The following is a 15129-nucleotide window of genomic DNA, read 5'->3' on the forward strand; positions in this document are numbered from 1 at the left end:
ATAGGGGTGTTATCCAGCAAGATGAGGTCATCGGCGTAAAGTAAGCGACTGATTTGTTCTCCTCCAAGTTTAGGGGGGAAGGCTCGAATCGTTGTTTCAGTTTCTTGGAAGTCGCCTAAATAGGACCGAAACAAGGCCGGAGCCAGCGGACAACCCTGTTTGACACCCCTATTGGTTGTTATTGCTTCTGTTAATGTGCCTTGTTGGTTCAGGCGGACCCTCATAGAAGTATTTGAATAGAGAGCTTTAATTGGGTTGAGTACGTCTAATGGATATCTCCATAAGGCAAGCTTTCTCCACAGTCTTTCTCAATCTACTTTATCGAATGCCTGTTTGAGATCGACAAAGGTGATGTATAGGCGTGGGCGACCCTCCAAGATTTTGCCTTTAAGGGCGCTCAATATCAAGATGTTGGCGTTTGTCCCCAAGTTCTTTTTAAAGCCAGTTTGTAACTTATCTTGACATGGGGAATCGTTGGCCCAAGTTGTAAAGTGTTTTAGCAGCAAAGACCCAAACATCTTACCTATTGGATCAAGGAGGGCAATAGGGCGATAATTCGCTGGGTCTAACCTATCTCCTTTTTTATAGATAGGGACCACGTTTGCACATGTCCATGAAGGCGGGATGGATTTTGTGGCTGAACAGCGTTTGAATATTTGGCTCAAGAGAGGAGCCCAGGTCTCCGGATGGGATTTCAAATCGAGGTTCGTGATGCCATCAGGCCCAGGCGCTCGTGACGGTTTTAACTTTTTGATTAAGGCTATAATGTCCTCAATGTTGTCCACACTGATCCAGGGGGTGTCGTTGGGTTCCATCAAAGGAGATTTGGTAGTTGGACTCTTAAAAAGAGTTCGAAAATGGATTTCCCAGGCCGATTGGCCAATTCCGTTTATTTGACATGGCCGGTCTCCTGGTGCGGTTGAGTGGAGCAGGGTCCAAAAATCTCTGGCATGATTTCCGGTGATGGCCTTGAGAATGTTTTCCGCGTCTTGTTGATACAACTTATGACGGTAACATTTTAGCCATGATTTATAATTTTTAACAGCCCCTTTGGTGATCTCGAGTGAGGCTGAGGGATTGAGTTTCTTTGCTTGTCTTTTTATTCTCCTCAGTTCTCTCTTTTTTTCCGCTACTACTTTGTCGTAGATATGTTTTTGATCTGGTGTTGGTGTCTTCTTTTTTTTTTGTGGAACTCTAAAGGTGGTCAGTAATGGTAAATAGTCCACGTCTATCCTGGGGGGTTGATTGCTGTGGTCTTTATATTTTGCTGTAATAGTAGTTATAGCCTTTTCCGTTATTCTGAGTCTTGTTCCTTGCGTGGAGACTTCTATATCTGTAGTCATGGTGTGATTAATCGGTAAGGTTGTAGACCAAATAGTTTCGAGAAGATTATGGTCACTTTCCCTTGTTTTGATCACTTTGAAGGAGTTGATGTAAAGTAGTAGAGAACGAGATACGAAGATATAGTCAATTGTGGAAGTTGAATTTGCTCTTTCCCAGGTTGGAATTCTGTTTGGATCAGGAAAGACTAGGTCCAGGTTGTCAAAAGATCTAGACTTCATTACATTTTTCCATTTTGTTGGCCTCTGATCAGCTGATGGTTTTTTTGATCTATGTCCCTTTGAGTTCGTCGAGGGTTGACTGTTGATGTTAAGGTCGCCACATAGAATTACGTGGTCAGGTTTGTGTGTGACTTGCGCCCAGTCCAACTCTTGTTCTATTGTATTGATGAATTTTGTACTTTCAATAGTGGCTGGGTTCCAATAGATGGTCACAATTATGAGTATCTTCGTCGAGGTTTTAGTCGATCCTCTTTTTTTAGTGACCCAATTTAGCTTTACCATCAGCATAAAATGATTTTCTTTTAGCTTTTGCGAATTTACCAGGCCTCGTCCGCTACGGATCGCGATCAGAAGACCTGCCGTTGGGCGGCCTAGAGAACCTTTCTTGGCCAACACTGTGTGGGTTTCATACCCATCAAGTACTGGAGGATGGAGAAGCCATGTCTCCTGCAAACAGACGATGTCGTAATTTGTTAGATTTGAAGGTCCTGATGTTAGATGAAGGAAACCTCGTGTGTTCCATGAACACATTTTTATTTGGTCTTGAGCATTTGAATTTGGACAGTCTGGTGTGTTGCTGTTGATCGTGTTCTCGGATGGCTATTTTTGTTGGTTTAACTTTAAAGCTTTTGGTAACCATGACCAAAGAGAGTGTAGGGACGAGCTTGAAGATGGATTTGCTGTCACAGGATAGGCCTCGTTCTGAACTGTCCTTTGAAGTTTTAGGTCTTCTTTTGGTAGCATCAGTCTTCCAGACAGCTCTCTAGGCAGTGGGTTTAGATTTTCAAGGCCTTTGACAAACCCCTTTGATTTTAGTTTGTTGACTGTTTCGGTCTGATTCGGCATTTGGTCCAAAACTATGGCGTTGGTCGTTTTCTTTGGTGGTGCATGATGTTTTTGACGTGAAGCCTGAGAGTATTCGGTTACTTTTATGAATGCCTGGGAATCTTTATTTTCTCGGTAGTTGCGAGTTTTAATTTCTCTCGAAGATTCCGTGAGATCGTAGCCCATTATTAAGAGTTCCTCGAGGGCAGATTCCAGGGCGTTTTTGGTTGCGTGTGACGCTATATATAGATGTGAGATCGCCCTGGAGCCTTGATGGCTTGGATCAACAATTTGGAGGTCAGCTGACTTCACTGACCGTAATTTCAGAATGTAACTGAATAAGTCTAAAACTGATCTTCTGTTTAATGTTACTTCGTCATAGTTCCCAGGGATATGTTCTAGTTTCAATATCCATCGTATTAAAGGTTTTTTGTGGTGTTTTATTAGTTTCGATTTGTTGGTTGGCCGCTGGGCTACCTTGGTGGGAGCTCTTATTGAGAATTTCTTTTGCTGGGCTTTTGGCCGCAAAGTTTGGGGATTACTATACGATCTATGGGACCGTCTTGCTGGCTGTCGACGAGAAAATTTTTCACATGTTTCAATTTCTTGTTTAGGGTGGTTAGTTTTAGGAACTACCGAAGACTCTCCAAATATAGAATCATTAGATTTGTGGTTGATCGTGGTCAATCGCGATCTTCGTTCTTCTAGAGTGAGAAATGGAGATTATCTAGTCTTTGTTTCTTTATTAGAGTTCCCTGACGGAAATGTAATAGTTGTGGATGAGTCAGGTATTTCTTCCAAATTTTGATTTGAAATAGTTGATTGGTCTGTAATGTGTTGAGTGATGTTCATCATTTCCTCGTTATTTAGAAATGCTTCTATTCCTCTAGGAGAAACATTTGGTGCATCTCTTTTGGCTCTGGTTACCTCCCTGGTTTTCTTTACTTTGCACTTCGTTTTTGATGTAGTAAAAAGGTCTTTTTGAACATCTATAGCTTTTGAACTTGTTAGATCTAATTGGTGAGTTAAAGATGCTGTTGATACTGTTCCTTGTTGATGAAAATGTGTTTTTTCCACTCCTTTAATCAACTTGGTTTCTTCTATCAAAAGAGTTGATGGAACAGTTAAGTCGATAAATGAAGAAGTTTGAATGCTTTCTGAGTTTGTTTGTGTTGTGACCTGAGGGCTAGGGCACGTAGGTGAAACCAATTTTTGAGAAGACGCCATAATCCGTTCTTGGCTCAGTTTGTTCTTAGACGCATAAGTCTTTGTTTCTAGTGCCATAATATAACCCTCCAGAAAAGTTATTTTGTTCAGCATTGAAGTTTGAATCGCTGTATGATCTTTCAGTGTGTCCCCTATTGTTTCATACAGTTTAATAAATTGGTTGAGGGCTATCGATAGTGCTGACATCAAAGTACAAGTGTCGAGCTTTTTTGGTTGTGGATCAGTTGAAAGGGTATCACGGTGAGTAGCTGATTTGGCTATCCCAGGAGTTAATGGTCGTGTAAATGGTGTAGTGACGTTTGATAGTCTTCTGGGGGGGAAGTCTGAAGAGTGTCTTCTTTGATTACTATAATTATCTAGGTTTGAGTAAAAAGAATATAAAGTTTTCTCAAACTGTAATTTGTTTTTAGATTTGACAGAGTGTTGGCTACCACCATCTTTATCTTGGGTTTGTTGAATTGGTCTTAAAGGCTCACTTGGTGGCTGTAGTGATGTCGTCAATACCTGGTCTTTGCAATTGGTACTATCGCTTGGTCGATGTATTGGATCATTGTTCGGAGGTTGATCTTGTGCCAAGAGTTGAATAGGGCCAATTGCAGCAGAGCCAATTTGCTTTGGTGGAATCGAGATAATTGGGAGCGGTGCAGAGCTCTCTGCTTCGACTTGCTCTCGAATAAAAGGCTGAGTGCGATTTTGCGCTTCTTGGTCGTTAGTAAGAGTTTGTTGTAGGCACAAAATGGGGGCTGAGGTTGGAAGTTTCGCAGGAGTAATACTTTCCGAAGCTGGTATAGGGTTAATTATAGGTAATAGTGCCAGGTTTCGAGCCTGCGAAGTCCCCGGCTCTTCCTGCGTAATTTGTGGTATTTTTGAAGTCACTTGGCCTGAGAAGTGCCATTTTGTCGGGTCAATATCCGGGGCTGGCCAGGTATCGTCTTTTGTTTGGGGAATAGAAGATCTTCTTTTAGCTTGTAACAGTCTACGGTATTTACTAGGTGGTATAATTGCATCAGCTGCCTCAAGGATTTCTGCATCTGTCAGCTCTTTACATTTCTCTTGGATGGCTTTGGAGTGCCTATTGAAAAAATCTGATAATAGTTTCAAGGGGCGTTGTGGTTTTTTGCCGCCCTTTCTCGTTCCTTTAGGGCCTGCATGGGGCACTTCAGTAGAATTTATTTGTTTCGATAGAGTTTTAACCAATCTTGTGGTTTTCACTTGGTTATTCAACAATTTTGAGGCTGAGTTTTTCTTAATGGGGTCATCGCAAGTTCGTGATCTCTTTTTTTTAATTTTGGTATTAGGCTATGGCGATGTTAGTTTAGTTTCTTGAGCCAAAGTGGGGATTATTGAGGCCGTCATGTTTTTTTCTGGATTTGACTTATTTGGTGGTGAATTACTAGGGTTTTCCCTATGTATAATTACTGATACCGTAAAGTCAGCCATAGGTGGCGCTGCAATAATTTCTCTTTCTTTCTCCAAGATCAATGGGCCACGCACAACTCCCAATCCACTCAGGCACTCCTGGTCTGTTGCCGCTGGGCGCCGTCTCCCGGAGGCGCCGGACGTCCGTGCCTCTCCCTCCATCAGCTGGGAAACGTGCGGGGCGCCTTCCCTGGCGTCCTCCCTCGACGCCGGCATGACTGCCTCGATCTCCGTCGAGCCTCGCGCTGCCTGCCCGCTCAACGCCGCCTCCCCTTCGGGAGGCCGCGGAGCCGCGGCTGCAGCGGCTGCAACGATCGAACCGCTCTGCCCCTGCAGCACCCTCGGGGGCTCCGTCGCGGAGCTCAAGGCATTCCCCCTCCGGGGGGCCTCCGAGCCCCTAACACGGCCGCGGCCGCCCATGCGCCTCCCGGGGGGGGGTGACGCTCGGCACCGCCGATGAAGACGCCGAAGCGGGCGGCGCCGGCTCCCTCCCGGGGCAGAGCAGAACCCCCGAGAGAGCTTGCCCGACTCGCAGGCCGGCAGCGGCCGGCGCCAACGGAGAGGTCAGGGGAGAACCAGCGCCGTCCACACCCGGGACCGCGACTCCTTCCTCGGGTAAGACAGCCTCGCTGCAAGATGATGAGTGTTTGTTGTTGAAGACGCCGGAACTTTTCCCAATAGTTTTTTGGTAGGGAATTTGCACATTATTAGCAGAGTTTCTTTTTCCCATGTTAGTTGGAGTGTTAAAACTTGGATTCGTGAGAATGTCTCGATCATCTGTTGTTTCCCTAAAAGTCGAGGGAGGACTTGTATGAGGTTGTGTAGGTAATATAGTTGTGGTTTTAGTTGACGACTTAACTTTGCTTCTTAGCGAGCGGCCTGTAAAGTCTTCTGAGTCCAAACGCTGTGGCTTTGGAGGTGATGGGGCGGCCAGGCCCGTCTTGCCTGACATGACTGCAAGACTGCCACTCACCGCCACTCTGCGTCCGCTCCGCGGAGTAAGTGGGGTCTTGTAGGAATAGGTGTAGCAGGAGACACACCTCCCAAGGGTAGAGGTGGAAAAAACATTGGTAGCTGCAAGACTGCCACTCACCGCCACCAACAGTTATACATCCGGCCTCAGTCGCCAAGAAGAGTGGCTTCATTGTGTTCCATGATCTTTTGGTCACTGTTTTACATTTTATCTTGGCCCCTCTGTTAATTAACTCATCAATGACTCTTTACAGAAATGTATTTCTGTTTTGATAATCACTAATTTTTACACCTGCATTTGATATGAGGGTTTATTTCTTAGACATCGATGTTTCTGGTCTTTCTTTTATATTGTTTTGGGACCCTGATTGGGTTTATATCTTGTGCCCTTTTAATATACTTGCATACTTTCCAATATACCATCTAAGTTGTTAGCCCTTTACTCTCACGGCATTTCCATACGGGACTAGCACTATTTTCTCTTTTCTTCTCTTATTGACACTCTAGTATGTCTGCCTATATGCTTTATTGAACCGTTAGTCCTTACTTTATTCCCATGGCATTTGTAACAGGATACCAGTCCTATCTCCCTTTCCTATCTCTCGCGGTGTGGGAACTACTTTCCCTATCGGGCCGGCAGCGCCACTATAAACAAGACACGTGAAGGAGCTCTCACCAGCGGTCGTGTTTCCTGAATCATTTATAAAGTTGCACGCACATGCAGCAGACGAGTTTTGGATGCGGCTGACTTGTTACTTGGTAAGCACTTCCAACAATATCGGGGTCACTAAGGCGAGATATTTTGGCGACTGACTGCCATCCAATATAAAAACATGGTTGAGTCATTCCTCCACCATGTGTTTCTCTCGAAGTAGTATTCCGTTTGCCTTATTTGTATGCAATTTTTCAGCAAACGCTGGATGCACGATGTCATTTAGAGATCGCGCTTTGTGTACACATTGGTTGCAGATATTGACTGAATAGAAATAGCAGCTTTTGCCAGGATGTAGACCTTCGTTATTCCTGACTATGCTATATATTTGCACTTCTTTGCCCAGGCATTGCAACGAGTCTACATTGCCCATTGAGATGCCCTTTTTTGTGCTTTTAGGCTATTTTCGATTGAATTTCTATGGCCTTTTACAACAGTAGAGGACTACGCTATGGCAGTGAAATGTCGATTACCATGAAAACCATTTAAAAAACGTGAGACGTGAATATTGTCTCATAGACATATATGTTCTGCACAGACAGATTGTTCAGGTCACTATATACTCTTAGATAAGTAGCTCAATGGGTTCTCGTGGACCTTGTCTCTGTTTGCAACACGGTTAGAAATTGGGAAAATTAATTAGATCCCATATATATGTTTTGTCTCCTCAGATGTAATATAAATGTCATCTGTTCTCTTTATGGGCTGCGTGACGGAAAAATTATTGTTCTCTGCGCCCCACATGGATAAATCTAGGTGAATTCATTTTCTTGGCCTACTGTTGATAGTTCATAATATTGAATTCTAAGTGGGTGGACAGGGATAAGAGGCTCAGTCATTTTCTTATTGATTTTAACACAGATATTGTTCTCTTTTTCTTGTTTTCTTTTTATTGGGGTTGATGTTTTATAGACACTGAGATCTACAATCAAGTTTGAAATTCCATAATGATGCAAGCATGGGTCTCATCTGTTTAATTAGAAATTGTATACATGAATGCCATTCAAATTGTTAGATGCAACTTATTAGTGCGCCCTGACGAAGGCGACCATCAGTTCTCATTTGAACTAGATAAAGTGTGTCATTGAAACTACAATTTTTAGATACATAGGTATTTTTTACATGTAGTAGGCACTTAGCACTTTTTTGTCAGCACTTTCAGAACTGGCCAACACACATTACTCATGAACTACAGATGGATTTTTAGTACATCTGTCAGTAAATGTTAGGTCAGTTCTATTATTAATTCTAGTTTTTTTGACAATTCTTGTTAATTTGTTTTTATGAATATAAATCTAAATGTATTTTTATGATGTTATGGTGTGACTATAATGAATATTTTTATGCTATTATATTGACTGTGATAAATATTAAAATAGGATGTTTATAATCTATTTATCTGACTGAGCCTTTCTTCCTCTCCACTCCCGGAATCAATTGTGATTTATAAAAAGTGTTGTACTTACCCGTGTGACCTATTTCCTGTTCTTCTTAACATATTGCTCCCCTGGTCCACAGGATTGGGAATACCCATCCTAGTTGGTTCTTATTATAAATGTGTGTAGCCAAAGGGAGACCAAAAAGGATAAATTGGTGTAAGTGTCTTCCAGCTACTTCCAAGAGCAGCAAGAGGTCTTCGATGTTGCAACTAAACTTTTAATGTCGAAACCGGTCAGTGCTTTTGGAAGTAGCTGGAAGACACGTACATCTAGGTATCCAATTGGGACTCCCCTTGGCTATACACATTTATAATTTCAAGTCATTTGTTCAAGTTAGGGAATTGTGGCTGTGGAATTTCACACATTGCCCTGTCGCCTTCCAGGCCCTATGCATGGCCCTTGCCTCTCATTTCATCTAAACAAAACACCCTCTCGGCCTCTCCTCCCCCTTCATTCTCTGATTCGTCTTTCCCCCTGCTGCCACCTCTCATCCCTCTTTCTCATCTTTTCACCTGTTCTCCCCGACCAGATTTCCAGACAAGTTCGATTTATCAAAGTATCCTCAAAACAGGCTCTCCCTGTTCATCCAAATCCATCAAGGACCACATTGACACCCATGCTCCTGCTCTGGACGACTTCTGCAACAAATCCTTTGGCTCTGTAGCCTTACCCTCCCATCTGAAGCATGCTCTTTTGTACCCTCTTCTCAAAAAACCCACAGCTGACCTCTCTTGCCCGGCCAACTATCGCTCTATCACTCCTTTCCTGGGCAAACTCCTGGAAAAGCTGGCCATCTCCCAGCTTAATCTTCACACCAATTCCTTTGGTTGTCTTCATGACCATCAGTCTGGCTTCAAAGCGGCCAGAAGCATGGAAACTGCTCTCCAACCTTGATTCCGATATCCCATCTGTCCCCATCCTACTCAGTCTTTCTTCTGCCTTTGACATGGTCAACCATGTCATCCTGCTCAATCGCCTCTGTGATAATCTGGGTAACACTGGTCAGGCCCTGGCCTATCTGACCTCCCTCCTCTTCAATCGACCCTCCCAGGTCCAACTTGGGTCCTTCCTCTATCTCACTTTCTACCTGTGGTGTCCCCCAGGGGTCTTACCTCTCTGACTGGCTCTTCAACCATTACCTGGCACCGCTCGCCCACTGCATTGCCGCTCTCTGCTCAAACTTTCAATGCTATGCAGATGACACCCAACTTGTTTTCAGGCTCCCCTCTGCCACCTCTTCTCCCTCTCTCATCTCCGACTGTCTGCTATACAAGAGTGGTGCACCACCGCCAATGACCTCTGCCTTAATGCCAGTAAGACAGAGATCCTCCTCATTGGCACAACTCCACCTTCCTTTCCTGTCTCTCGCTGGCCTGCTACCCTTGGCCCTCTCCCTGCTCCCACTTGCGAGGCTAAAAACCTCAGGGTCATCTTTGACTCCACGCTTTCCTTTTCTCCTCACATCTCTGATGTCTCAAAAATGTCTAACTCCCAACTGCACCCCCTCAGAGGCATTCTCCCTTTCCTCTCTTCCCCCCAGAAGCTCACTATCTCCAGAGCTCTGGTTCTCTCTAGGCTGGACTATTGCAACATCTTCTTTCTAAATCTGCTTGCAACCACTCTCCATCCTCTACAGCTCATCCAGAACAGGACTGCGAGACTTGTCCTTGGCCTCAAGCCCTGGGATTGTATCTCTCCAGCCCTGAAATCTGTTTATTGGCTCCCAGTGACTGCAAGGATTACATTCAAGACAGTTTTCATTGTCCACAAGGCTTTCTGGGGCCAGGTTCCACAATACTTTCAAATCTCCCAACGTAAATACATTCCTACTCGAGCTCTTCGCTCCCTCACCTCCAACTCCCTCAGGGTCACTCGCTTCTCCAAGCAACGAGTTGGGGGTAGATCCCTTTCCTCAGCTGTGGCCAGGGTCAGACTGGGACAGGAAATAGGCCCGGACACCCAAACTAAAGTGGCCCACCACTTGCCTCAAAAAAGTGGCCCACCCCTCGCCTCAAAAAAAGTGGCCCTCTAACCATCATCCCTGAATCACGTCAATTCACTACTTTACAGAAAATGCTACTTGCACTCATACAAACATACGTCCCTGCTTCTGACGCTACACACACATACAATATCACTATTGCAGTATTCAAAGGCACAGCAGCATAATAAGCACACATGATGTAGTGCAGCACTTAGCTTAGGTTAGTTGTTGTTGCCCAGAGTGCCCCTTGTTGTCTCCTGCGATTTTGTTGTGCCACTGCCAGGATGTGTCATAGTAGCTGTTCAAATGCTGCAAGAGAGAGAGTGCTACAACTAGTGCACATATCAAACACTGCCACATGAATGGCTCTGCTTTCAAAGTGTTATTACCCCTGTGTCTTCAGGCCAGTATTAAAGACCCAATAGCCTCCCCTGCCCAAATCCATCTACCCCCCATTTATCAGTCAATGACTTAATACATTGCTCACTGTTTTTTGTTTGTTTTGGCTATTAGGTCAGGTGCCGCTTTAAGCCCAAACTATTGCATTAGAGTACAGATAGGGAGACTGGTAAATGAGGAGGGACACAAAGCTTGTAGGTGTTGTTTGGTTGTTAGAAGCTGGGGGAGGTGGACGAAGGGGATGGTGTGTGATGGGCAGGAGGAAAGAAGGCGACAGTGTGAGTGATGGGGAGGAGGAATTGACAGTGTGGGTGGAGGAAAGGAGTGCATGATGGGGAGGAGGAAAAAAGCTGGTGTGCGATGGGGAGGAGGAAAGAATGGGCTGGTGTGCTCACAGCAGTGCAGGTGGACTTGTTTACTGAGGGGGCGGGGTGGAAGCAGAGGAGCGAGGTGGCAGCTTCACAATTAGTACAAAGTTTATTTGTTAGAAAACATAAACTGCTATTTGTGTCCACTAGCATCCCTTTAATTTGCACAGCATGCACAAGCAACGAATGCTTGTGCAGTGTACAGAAACCAAGATCACCGACCCCGTCCACATTACACAGGCCCCCCTTCAATCCACATCGCGTATCTACAGCCAGCTAGCTGTCCGCAACAAGATGTGCCCACCCCCCTTAAGAGCAGGGCACACACTTGTCTGCCCGTATTGCTCGGCAGTCTGGCAGCCCCTGCCTCTCCTCTCTACAGCACCAGCCCTTCTTCCCTCCACAGCCCACACCTGCCCAAACTCCATATCTCCTCTCCACAGCCACCACCTGTCCCCAGCCACTCCCCCCCACAGCACACGTCACTCCACCGTATACATCTCCCCCACAAGCCTTCAACTCTGCTGCACCCCCCCCCCCAGCTCCCCACAGCCAATGCCTGCACACAGCTTCACCCTACTACCATAGCTGCTAAGGTCAAGGCAAGGCTACCCCAGAGTGGCCACGTGACTGTGTAGCACAGTCCTCACTTTTCAGGCAACAACGCTTTGAGCTGTGGGGCTTGTATTTAGGTCGTGGCTCACAAATCCATACTTTCCGATTGTATTTTGGCTAAAAGGCTGGCACTTGGGAGTAGTCTAAACGACAAACTTTAAGGGGCCTAGACCTATCCAGGTCCATTTGCTTAAGAAGGTACTAAAATACTAAGATAATGCACATAGACTGTCTCCACTGTGGCACCATGTTTGAGGGAAGCCATGGTTATTATGGGGTGCTCCCTACATCCCAGAGATTCGGCTACTCAATTTTAAACAAAATTGACGTTTAAAAGCAGAGAAAACAATCTGTGCAGATTGGCTGCTAAAATGTGTATTAGTGCCCGCTGCGCAGTGATGTGCACACTGGCCCCAGGGCCAAGAGGAATAGAAACATCTGCCCACCTCCCCGGGGAGGCTAGCACAATGGAGGCGGCTGCTGGCAGGGGGGTGACGAGGGGCATCGGCCCTGGATCATCAGTTCCATGATGGACTCCAGCCGCGCTGCACACTCTACAGAGCCCATCACAGGCCTGCTGCACCGACGATCCTGCTCAGGGGGCCGGCCAGCACCAACAGCATAAGAGGGGGAATGCCTGCTGCCCCCTTCAGGGGGGGGGGGTGTGTGTGTGTGTGTGTGTGTGTGTGAGTTTGTGTTACTATCCTTGTGGGGACTTGGGTGTGTAAACATACACACGCTGTGGGGACTTGATTTCACTGTGGGGACCTAAACCCAAGTCCCCACATGGTAATATGTCCCAAATGACTTAAAATGGCCTAAAAGACATCTGTGCCAATTTTTACAACTTTTGAAAAAATGGGCTTGTGGGGACCTGTGTTTATTTTGGTGTGTGGATTTTTTTCTCAGCTCTGCCCCCGTAGGCTGGATGTGGTATTGCAGTGATCAACACACGGACAGGAATTTAAACACACTTCATAAATCTGATGCCCTACATGCTTAGGCAGCAGACAGCAGATTCATGGGAACCATTTATAAACACTCAAAATTGTGTTTTAATGGCCTAAACTCTTTCCTCGTTGTGTTTAAATGGAAAATAAATGAAATAAAGCAGGGTGTTTTGCATTTTGTATGTTTACAGACTTTTATAAAAAATCAATACTAAACTGAAGTATTTCCTTATTGCACAACACATTTCCAGATTCAATTTAAGCACCAGCTTATTTTGCAACAAACCAATCAAAATGTGACTTAACTTCCTTATGTTTCTGTAAATATGTTGAAGTCCCCACAGAGGTGGTGCGTGATTATATTGAATTCCACACTGTGAAGATCTTACACATATTGTGCGCAATGATGCCATCTTGCCTTTAGTATGATATGTGAATTAGTTGAATGTTAGCTTGACATTTATTTCACATGGTTGATGTTTATTTGATACCAATTGGATCTCATTACAAGTTCAGTGGTCAGGGGAAAAAGTGGCAGTAACGGAATTCCTGCCACTTTACCTATCTGCTGTTATAATGGTTTTTGAAAATGGATGTTAATTCTTCTGGTGGAATTAACCCTGTAGATACTAGCACCAGATGAATAAACATTGAAAACCAGAAATAATTCCACCAGGGCTAAATCCACTGGAATAATTAGTGCCGGAAACAAAAATGCTAATTCCATCGTATGTTCAGGTTGAAATACTGGACTAAACACTACCAAAAATAGGAGCTAATTGAACCAAAAACAAAAGGTGAAGGTAAATGCATTCAGGTGATGGAAATGAAGCCACAGGCGCACCCAATTGGCCATGAAAGGGTATGTGAGGCCCATACCTCCTCCAGAGACATTTTCCAACACTATGCAGCCACTATATGCAGCCACTAGACATAGCAAACCCCAGGCTCTAAGAGTTCCTTCTGTACATTAAGCTGAAGAGGCATGCACAGCTGCATCACAGAGTACAACCAGCACACATTTACAGGAAACACCTTGCAAGGATAGCAACCATTCCTTGGGTTAAGCAATCTCCCTGGGCACTACCTGATGAACAGCTGATAACAATTTAGCGCCTTAACAGAGAGACGTCAGCTGAGCTACTCTCCCTGATAAAGGCAAATCTGCAAAGAATGATCAACACAAGAACAGCCATCGTGCCATTGCTGAATCTTTTGTCAGTGCTGTACGTTTTCAGAACAAGCACCTTCCAGCAGATTATGAGCATGCTGCATGGCTTGTTACAGCCCATGTTCTCAATTGTGCTTGCCCAGGTTCTGGACACTGTAGAGGAGCAGCTGAATGCCTCTGCAGGATGTCCCGCCCTCCTACTGCCTGTATTTTGGGAGGCTGAAACTGCACCATGTTTGACACCAATAGTTGTGACCATACCGCGTAGAGTATTTGAGAAAAGATACCCATTAAGAAAGCCATACCTGATGTACCCCCATAGAGATGACAATCTCTTGGAAGAGATTCCTGAAGGAATATGAAGATGAAAGAAGGAGAAGCTGGTGACATCACAAGAAGTGAGATTGACGCACTGAGAAGAGTGGCTGAAGAAGAGGATGTATGGACCTTATAGAAACTGATGACGAAATATGGAATTGCATGAACATCATTATGCAGAAATTAAGATTGCACGCGTAAAGAGCACTGCAGAAAATGCAAGCCGTTTAATACTGTACAAATGCATAAACACAAGTAGAACAAACAATCTTAGAAGCTATCTATACATAGTGAATAGGCTGCAGGCAAAGCCATCTTTATATAGTGTCTGGACATCAGTGTCACACTTTTAGTAAGTTCAAATCCACAGAGAAAGAAGGATTGAGAGATGTTTGTGTCGCAGCACAGAATTAGCTGGAGATCACAGACTTGAAGGGTGAAGCTGTTTGGCCTGGTGTCAAAGCTGAAGCAGCCGAGAACTGGTTATCTATCCATGAAGAACAGAAACCGTGAGACGTTGAATCATCTCGTGTTAAGGTGCAAAGAAGGAACACCATGAGTGCCAAGTTTATTAAAGGCAATGAAATGCTTCAAAACAGGCTGCAATACGGGCTCTTGTCATGTAAACCAAGGATGTAAATAGGAGTTGGGCATGCAGACCAGAACTGTGATAAGCGTGTGCCTGTACTCCCTTTTATTCCCAAGAGAAGAGAATCTCCTGCAAGGCCAAGTTCAAGGGCAGTCTGCATGGCAGAAGGCCTCGGCGATGAGAGATGAGGGGCTAATTGGGTGGGAAGCAAAAGTCATGCCCACCTCCCGGCACCTGGGAATGAACGGCTAATTGGGTGGGAAGCAAAAGTCATGCCCACCTCCCGGCACCTGGGAATGAACTTATGTGCTGCTAAGGAGCCGAATGTTCCAGACATGGTAAAAGCGTGCCAACTAGTTATAGGGGGCCCTATAGCAAAGGGCTTTATAGGAGCCAATAGTATTATGTGTACTTAATAAGTGTTGAAGATGACTTGCACTAGGGGTGGGCATAAATTGTCCACCTGACTATAGAGACCCAATCACAACCTGTTCCTATATAGAAATTTTACTTAGATGTTCCCCTTGACCCAAACACAACACCGCCATAGGTTTCTTTTATTTGCTACATAGTATGACA

This window comes from Ambystoma mexicanum, chromosome 2q (genome assembly GCF_040938575.1).
Source record: "Ambystoma mexicanum isolate Mex_15411 chromosome 2q, UKY_AmexF1_1, whole genome shotgun sequence".
Taxonomy (NCBI): domain Eukaryota; kingdom Metazoa; phylum Chordata; class Amphibia; order Caudata; family Ambystomatidae; genus Ambystoma; species Ambystoma mexicanum.